Here is a 9503-nt window from a genome sequence, read left to right as displayed (position 1 = left end):
TACTCCCCATATGTTTGTGCAACTTTCTCTGCTTCAACCTTTTACATTTTCCAAAAAAAGTTGAAAATCAACCTACCCTAATATACATATGCATATATATATATATATATATATATATATATATATATATATATATATATATATATATATATATATATTTAAATATAATGGGCGGAAATCTCTCGAGATCTATTTCAGCTATCATCTCATCAAGAGAAAATCCATAGCGTAAAATAATAATACTATGTCGAAAGTAAAGAGTTCTGATGGGGAACTATTGAATGTATTTTCAAAAAGGTTTCGGATTTTAAATCCCCTAAAAGGTTTGGACCTTTGAAATGCCCGGTTTATTTAAAATTACTGTCGATTGGGGAAAAGAGTAACAGACTTTTCAAACAGATTCGCAGAAGTATTTATGACTGCTTTTATTCTGTGTCCTTGCATTTGGTATATACTACGAGACCTGCTTTTCCTTCTTTTCGCAAGGATAGTTTGCCTTAAATCCAAAACAGCAATATTGTATATCAATTCAAATGCCAATGCGATGCTGGTTATGTTGGGCGAGCATCCTTGCATCTTTTGACTCGTATAAACCAACATGTTTCATCGAAGATCAGACAAGGGAGGATGTGGTCTGGTAGTCTCCCTCCTTCTGCAGCCTTGGACTCTGCTATTGGCCAGCATTTGGTTGACAACCAGTGTTGTGCCGATAGATATAAAATAGAATGGTTCGAGGTGCTACATAGAGCGGACCCCAGAAACCATTTAAAGATTTTGGAGTCTGTCTCTATTGCGGTGCGGAAACCTTCTTTGTGCCGCCAGAAAGAAACATCTAACGCATTGTTTCTCTTTGGGAACTTTGAATCTTTTCTCCCGTTTTTTCCCCCCTCGTTGTGCCAATATTTTAATCGTTTTTTAAACGTTAATAAACTTTATTTTTGTGCCCCCGTAATTTTTGGCACATTCAATAGTTCCCCATTAGAACTCTTTACTTTCGACATAGTATTATTATTTTACGTTATGGATTTTCTCCTGATGAGATGATAGATGAAAGAGCTCTCGAGAGACTTGCGCCCATTATATTTAAAACTTTGTTTAAATTCTGTATCTCTAAACACACACACACACACACACACACACACACACACACACACACACACACACACACACACACACACACACACAAATATATAATGGGTTAAGAAATTCCAACGAAAGAAAGATGTATATTTAAATAATCCATATACATATACACACGCACACATAAATCAGAACCGACACATTAAAACACGCACACGCGCGCGCATACAACCACACACAGACATAACACCCCTATCTCTAATACAACACACTGAACAATACCAACCCTACTTAACCTCGAAACCAACAACACTAGGAAACACCTAGAACCATAGTATAATATCTGTTCCAACACCTCGCTCCCCCCTCAGTCAGTGGAGGAGAAATCCCTCATGACTGAGACAACTATCATCCCTTCTATCATCCCCCTCCATACCTATACCCCTCCAATTGGCCCCTCCCCTCTGGGGAACAAGATCTTCCCCACACTAGGAACCGATCCTGGGTCTGGCCATACCCACATGGGGAGACAAATAAATAGAAACATTTTAAAATCCCCTATACATATTTTTAAATACACCCCTCTATCTAAACAAAAAGAATACCCGAAAAAGACTGAAATGAAAAACCACAATACTAAAATCCAAGAATCCAAAAAATAAATATCAAAATAGAATGAAAGCACCCCTACCCTTATTTCAGAAGAGATGGTTCTCCCCCCCCTCCTCGCACATACACATTAGTAACGACCTTGGATCACATTCACCTTCCCAGGGAAGCAAATAACCTCATAATACTATAAAACAGCACACACATTCTCAAACCAATAAAAGAAAACACACACACACACGCACGCACACACACACACACACACACACACACACACACACACACACACACACACACACACCCTACTCTACCCTACCCTAAAGAAAAAGAAAGAAAAAACACAAGCAGAAAGAGAGAGTGAGAGAGAAAAACACAACACAGGAGTGACCACAGCCGAGATATATTATAAAAATTAAGGCGAGATATTATTAACATTAATATCTCGGCGGCCTCGCCACAGCCGAGGTCGGCGGCCTCGCCACAGCCCAATAAAAGGGTAATACAAATTGAACATTCCTATGAATAGTAGACACTTACACGTCTCCACCCCTTGGAAACATTTCAAATGAACTACGAAAATGCTATTTTTACATCTCCAACACATTTCAAAATAATTTCTGACGAGGACGCTTCACAGAACGCCTGAAACGCATTAAAAACGATTTCAAATATTTAAAAACATTATTACAATGATCTAAAGATAATTCTCAATGAAAAACCAAGACACGGAATAATAAAATAATGTTAAAAAATACACATTGTTGGTGACTACCCCCTTACTAAACTAAAACCAAGACTTAAAGAACTCGGTTGATAGCAGCAAAAAGTGTATTTCATTGTTAGTTACAATTGTTTCAAGACCATTTCGACAAATTCAAACAATATGTCGTTCGAAAATTTACACAAGAACAGCCTTTCTTCAGACTTATTAAATAAAAAACACTTTAACAATGAAACATTAAGGAAAAGAAACATTTCCTTTATGAGGGAAGGAAAACAAGCGGGGACACTTTACCTTTTCGCATCCTTTGTAAAGTGTTTTTTAAAGATTTATATATCTACTTAGTTTCGTATCTTTATATATAAAAAAAATAAAGCTAAATATCCTTTTTACAAATTTATATATCTACCTATTTTCGTATCTTTATTAAAAAAACGAATTTCAAACTAAATATCAAACGATGTTGCTACTAATTACCTATGCCCATTAAATATGTTTTATTAATACGATTTATCGATTTCTTAAATTAGATTTCTATATTTATTTATTTATTTAACTTATTTTTTAAAATATTTATTTTTTTATTTTTTATTTTTCTTCTTAATTTCTTCTTTTTCCATTTTTAATTTTTAATTTTATTATTTTTTGGATCGGACTAATCAACTAGGTTGAATAGTTACGAAATCACGTAAGTTTCGTATTGGGAATTTGCTCTATTTATTTACAAAATTATCTGCATGTTTATTTATGCGATTTAGGACAGGTTAAGTTTAAATAAGGAAATAAAGTCTAAACATTACTTTATATTTAGTTAATTTTCATTCTTCATTTAAAAATAAAGATCTCGATCTATTTATTATTTTTATCTTGTTTTAATTTTATATTTTTTAATTATATATATATATATATATATATATATATATTCCCTTTTTCCTTCTTTCCTTCCTCTTCTTCCCTTTTTTCATTTTTTTCCTGTTAAGATTTATGATTATTGGATAGTTTAGAAATAGATGGGATATAATTCAGTAAGTCCGGAATTAAAAAAGAATTAATTGAAGTCATAAGATACCAAAATACTAATAATTATTCCTAACGATAAAGGGGAAATAACCAGGGCCGTTCGGTGTGTCTAGTTTGGTAAATTCCTGATATTCATTTATGATTTATTTATTAATTCAACTGATCCAATTAGAACTATGCTAATTTATTTAAATTATAAGCTTTAAAAGCTCATCATATCCATAAATTAACCTACGTTTGCCAACAAACCATAATTTGCTGAGGTTATGCATGGCTTCAATACAAAATAATGCTTCAAGAATTAAGTTCTAAAATACTTATCCGATAGTTCTAAAATACTTATCCGATAGTAATACATGTCCCATTAATAAGTATTCAACTAGTAAAACTAATCTTTAGCTCCATGTATGTTTTACTTCAATGAAAGTCGGGGTTAACTTTGGTTTTTGGGATTAAAACGGTTATAAATAGATTAATATCTAAAAGCTATAATTTTTCAAGTTTTACTGAACGAAAAACAGTATCAATTAATTCCCATTCCTTAATTACTATTTTTTTGCTAATTATTTGCTAAGTATTGCTAATCCTTGTTAATCCTTATTATAAATCTAAATTTCTTATCTAGTAGTCCATGATTTTTATTTCTAAACTATGTTTGTAATGCAGAATTGTAGGATCCAGATTTGCTTGCTAGATTTGAATCAACCATTACAACTGATTTACATCATTCTTAGCTATTTAACGCTATATAAACTTTGGCTCTGCACCTAAGAACCTTTATTTTTCCCAGAATGTTTTTTTTTTTTATCTCAGCTACATTTAAGACGTGATAGCAAAAATCTATTCCTGTGAAGACAGCCCTGTATAGCATCTAGCCTTTTATTTAATACTAGCGGGGGTACCCGGCGTTGCTCGAGTGTTTGTTTCCGGGACGGGGGGGAGTTTTAAAAAATGTTATGGTAGGTAAGTAGGAAGGATCAAATCCGGAGTCATGAGTAAAAGTAGGAAAATAAAGTGTGAAAAAAAAACAAAAAAAAAAAACATCTGCAACGTTAACAGTTCGGCCACCAAGAAAAGTCCATTCCAGTTGTTTAGAAAAAAAAAAAACGACTACGGTAGGTCGGCGCGAACGTGAAAATATAATGTGAATTGTCCAGCACGCTAACCACTACGCCACAGAACACTGCAGCTTAGTTTAGTGATTTTAAATAACTTCACATGAAAGAACTACGAAGCCAAACCGGTTTTCTCTTCTCAACTGTTTCTTGTGAACGATCCCCAAACGGTGTTAAGTGGTGGCAGGGGGAGGAGGAATTTATTAGAGAGAAAATATTTTACCACTTCCATTGATCTTAACCGATTTTGGCCGTGACTTCTCAGCAGAAAAGGTATAGAAATCTAAGATTATCGAGGAATTTGAGAAATAATAAGCCTATAACACACCTCAGATATTGTTCTGCCGTTTGTGCATATTATATTTGCATGAAATATCTTGATTTTTAATCCTATTAAGGTCAAAATCCGACGGGAAAAAATGAGTTCATTTTATTTATATAGAGATTTCTTCTTTAGAATTTACTATGTAGAAGATTGCACCTTCTTACATCCCCTATCTACTATTGACCATTTCAATTCAAAATCTTTTTTGTTTCTATGAAGTTCCCTGACCCAATCACCTAATGCAGTTGTATTCCTCTTTTTATTTCTAATTATAATTCTTGTACCTCCTTCTATCATTAACACTTTCTCTATTAGTTTCCATCACAGGTTCATTTTTGAAGGATACAATATGCTTTCTGTATTTTTCCTTAAACTCGCACCCGTGGCCCCAAGATATACCTTCTTAATATTATCGGTCTTAATCTCACATTTGTACACTATTTCTGAGGTTAAGCATTTACCATACAACGGACAGTTACCAGGTATTCTGCAGTTACAATTTCTCTCTAAGACACGTTCATCCGATGCTGACTCGTTATTATTAATTATTCTGCTTATTTTCCTGTTATTAGAGCTTATTATAGTGCTAGCTAAGTTGGCTGAGGTAGAGAAAGATAGTTTTACTGAGTTCCTGTTAATTATTTTGCTTAATCTATTCTCAGGTGGGAAATTTTTTATCAATTATTCTGTAAAATTCCCTAGGTATATCATTTTGGATATGCACGCTAAACGGCAGATCGAACCAAACCTCTTTCTTGCGTCTGTTTCTTTTATTAATATTACCCCCTCATGATTACCTGTTTCACTGCTAGTATTACTCTCAGTGCTTACATCCCTTTTATCCTTATACACTTAGGATGATTCGATTGATAATCAATATAGAATAATTTTTAGTTAGGTTTGTGATAGGGTTCACATGTGTTATCACTTAGACTAAGAGTAATGTCTAGGAAGTTTACTTTTTTGTAATTGCTGTCGATTGTTATTTCTAATCCCATTTCTTTAAAAAAAACTTTTGATATTTTCACTCAATATTTCAGTAATGCGATCGCTGTTATTAACTATAAAGAGTGCGTCATCCCTATATAACCCCCCATTTAAACCAGGTATTTTTCTGTTTAACTCCTTTAGTAAGAACAATCCTACCAAGTCGGTAACCACGCGGAATTTCCCCGTTATATCTGATTTTCTAGCTATTTGTATACTTTCAATTTCTAACTTAGTCACGTCCGTTTCCTCTTCAGCTAGTTTAAAGCCTTCCTTGAACAGAGGAATTTACACCGATTAGCACTATAAATAGCGCTAGTAATTCCAACACCGGTGAGAGAGATGCGACTGCACTTCAACTGCTAGCCGAGTGCCCAGCAGATATACACGCTTTCCTATCTTTGTACATTATGGTTAATACACTTGTTCCTTAACCGAACCTCGACTTGATTGTTCTTATTTTCACTGTTGTTCTACGACACAACAGATTGGCGACAAGGAATCGAAACGACCATCATTGCAGAGAATCACCAAAAGTGATTGAAATAAAGATTCGTAAAATCTTTACGGCAGAACACCTTCGTCATTTCAACAGGTATTTGAATACGCAAGGATTACCAGCGAATTGATTACTACAATAGTAATTTGGCGACGGGAAACAAACTTGCTCTACATCGAAAAAACGCGAATGTTGTTAATTATTTAATAATTGAACAAACTTACCAAGTGTTTTAAAAAGGAAAAAAGGGTTCCCTTTTTCTTCACCAGAAGCCATTTTTCCTACGGTAAGAATTTTCTTCGGCAAAGTTAAATGTCCAAAACCGAATAGCAAATACCGTGTAAGCTTATCTTTATTTCGATAACATCTGGGAATTGAAAAAAAAAAAGAAAAAAACACGCTTGACTTTGTCAAGAGAAAAAGAGACAGACCGTGAAAAATAATTATTCGCGTGCATCATTTGCGCTCAGCAAACACGTAAAGCATCAAGTCATTTTTGCAAAAGGCAAAGGATATGACCTTCACCTTCACCGAGGTGCACGACTTATATGATCTTCACCGAGGTGCGCGACTTGACACACAAAAAAAACAGCCTCTTAATCACCTGCTAACGCACGCGTCACTGTAACGTCCAATGACAACAACAACAACAACAACAACAACAACAACAACCTTCTCACTCGACCTGCCTTTTATACCACTATCTCAATCCCTTCTCTTGCGCATGCGCCTGTAGATTCCTGACAACCTCGATACTTCCGCTTATAAAAACCCAAGTTTTGTTGTCGCGCATGCCTATACAAGGCACAAACACGTGGGCGTTTGTTTTGTTGGTAAGTACTACCCCCCGCTGATCTGATGATCACATAGAGTGCACTCCGGGGGTGGCCCCTTAGTTCATAGGCTTCTGCGAAGGGTGGTATTTACAATCTCGGATTCAGGTTCTGGTTCTGGTTCTGGGTGTGGTTCTGGTTCTGGTTCTGATCCTGCCTGATCAGACGAACTACAACTACCACTCTCTTGCTCGGTGACCTCACTCATCAGCAGCTCATCATCTGATGATTCATCGCTCTCTGTAGTTGTGGGATGTACTTCACTAGCTGGGTGAAGATCGCGCACATAGCCTGGGGTTCCATCAACAAGGACCGACTGCTGGCTGACCACTCCAGATATTCGTCCTCGCTTGAACTTGGTGGTGCACCGGTTACCAGGGGGTCTAACCCAAACTGGAACCCCTACCTTGTATTTGTCATGACTCTCCTCGTCGATTGGTTGGACAGTGTCAATGCCCTTTATCCTAACACGGTGTTTGTGTATGGCATTGGCCGGTGCTGTTGTTAGTGTCTTCCCATCCTTTGGTGTGATGTTATACCAATACGTGGCCTCCGTAATGGTGCATTGCTTTCTGGCAGCAATTCTCTTGATGCTGCGATGGCTCCTCTCAGCAATGCCATTCTCTCAGCTTGCTGGCGCACACGTCAGCGTCGGCAGTGTACGTCTCAATGTATCTATTGAGTTCACGATAGTCCAGCACCGGACGAACTTTTGATTTGTTATGCTGGACTACCGCCATTAAGGGAATCAGACCCTTGGGTGGTCCCAGCTTGTTGGGGTAGGGGATCAGCCATCCATCCTGGATCCATGCCTCAAGTTCCTTCTCGTATTCATTACGGGCCTTGTCGGGTATCGAGTACTCTGCAATGCTATTCTTGAGTTCCGTTGGCGCCCTTCCTTCTGTCCACTTCCACGATGCAATCCATGTTTTTTGGTGAGGGTCGTAGTCCACCTTAAAATCAGGCCGATCAATGTGAACTGCAGCACACACTGGGGTTTCCAAAAATCGCACAGTCCCATCTCTTCCGATAACCACTCCCCCCAGTGCCTTAATAGCATCATATCCTAACAGTACATCGAATCCCAGCAAATCCCCTCGCATCACCAGCATATTAATGCCTGCGGCCACACCAGAGTCTGTGTGGACTTTGACAGTTCCGGCTCCACAGCAAGCTTGCGTATTGCCACCTATTGTGGTTACTTTGATTGTCTGCTTTGTCCAGTTTCGACACAACTTGGCACTCATGATGGTGTGTGAGCACCCGGAGTCGAGAAGAGCTGAACAAGGCACTTGGTCCACGTACACATTTATTGTCGGTTGCGCCTCAATTAAATCTTGTCCGGGGAACAGGGCGGCGCTGACGTCCTGCCCCTGATGCATTTCCCGCACAATTTTGGGATAAATGTCCATAACTACCACATTGGAAACAGCGCGGGTGCCCCCGCCCCTTGTTAGTACAATTTCTTGCGAAATGGCCTCGCTGGCCGCAGCAGAAACATCTCCCATTGGTCGTGGGTCTCAAACTGGGACTCTTTTCAGCATTAGTCTTGGCTGCCTGCGCCATCATTACAACCGGTTCCCTCAGGTCCTCCTCATCTCTGATAATGGCTCGAGCGCGTTCTAGCAAATGTTCCATGGCAAATGCCTTGTATAAAGCATTTTTTATACAGGTAACATCAGCCTTCTCCACGGCACTAAGTTGCTGATATACACTTAGGGCGCCTCCAGCCAACCTCAGGGGAATCACGGTATGCACCCCCTTTACTTCACAGAGGTTGCAGGTCAGCTCAACCCTTTCGACCCAGTCGACAACAGAAGTGGATCCGTCGAATTCGGGTATCAGTTTTAAATCAAACTTTGCCCCAGCCATAGTTGTCCAGGAAAAGAGACAAAACGAAATAGCCGAAATAGCTTATGACCTTCACCTTCACCTTCACCGAGGTGCACGACTTATATGATCTTCACCGAGGTGCGCGACTTGACACAAAAAAAACAGCCTCTTAATCACCTGCTAACGCACGCGTCACTGTAACGTCCAATGACAACAACAACAACAACCTTCTCACTCGACCTGCCTTTTATACCACTATCTCAATCCCTTCTCTTGCGCATGCGCCTGTAGATTCTTGACAACCTCGATACTTCCGCTTATAAAAACCCAAGTTTTGTTGTCGCGCATGCCTATACAAGGCACAAACACGTGGGCGTTTGTTTTGTTGGTAAAAAAACAGCAACAAAAAAAAAGTTTCCCATACGAATTCATCGGATATTTAAAGCGACGGATTTTATTTTTGCTACGTAAAAACGCGTGC

Source organism: Euprymna scolopes, chromosome 12 (assembly GCF_053919585.1).
Source record: "Euprymna scolopes isolate OS-2025 chromosome 12, ASM5391958v1, whole genome shotgun sequence".
Classification (NCBI taxonomy): domain Eukaryota; kingdom Metazoa; phylum Mollusca; class Cephalopoda; order Sepiida; family Sepiolidae; genus Euprymna; species Euprymna scolopes.
Note: the sequence above shows the minus strand (reverse complement) of the source record.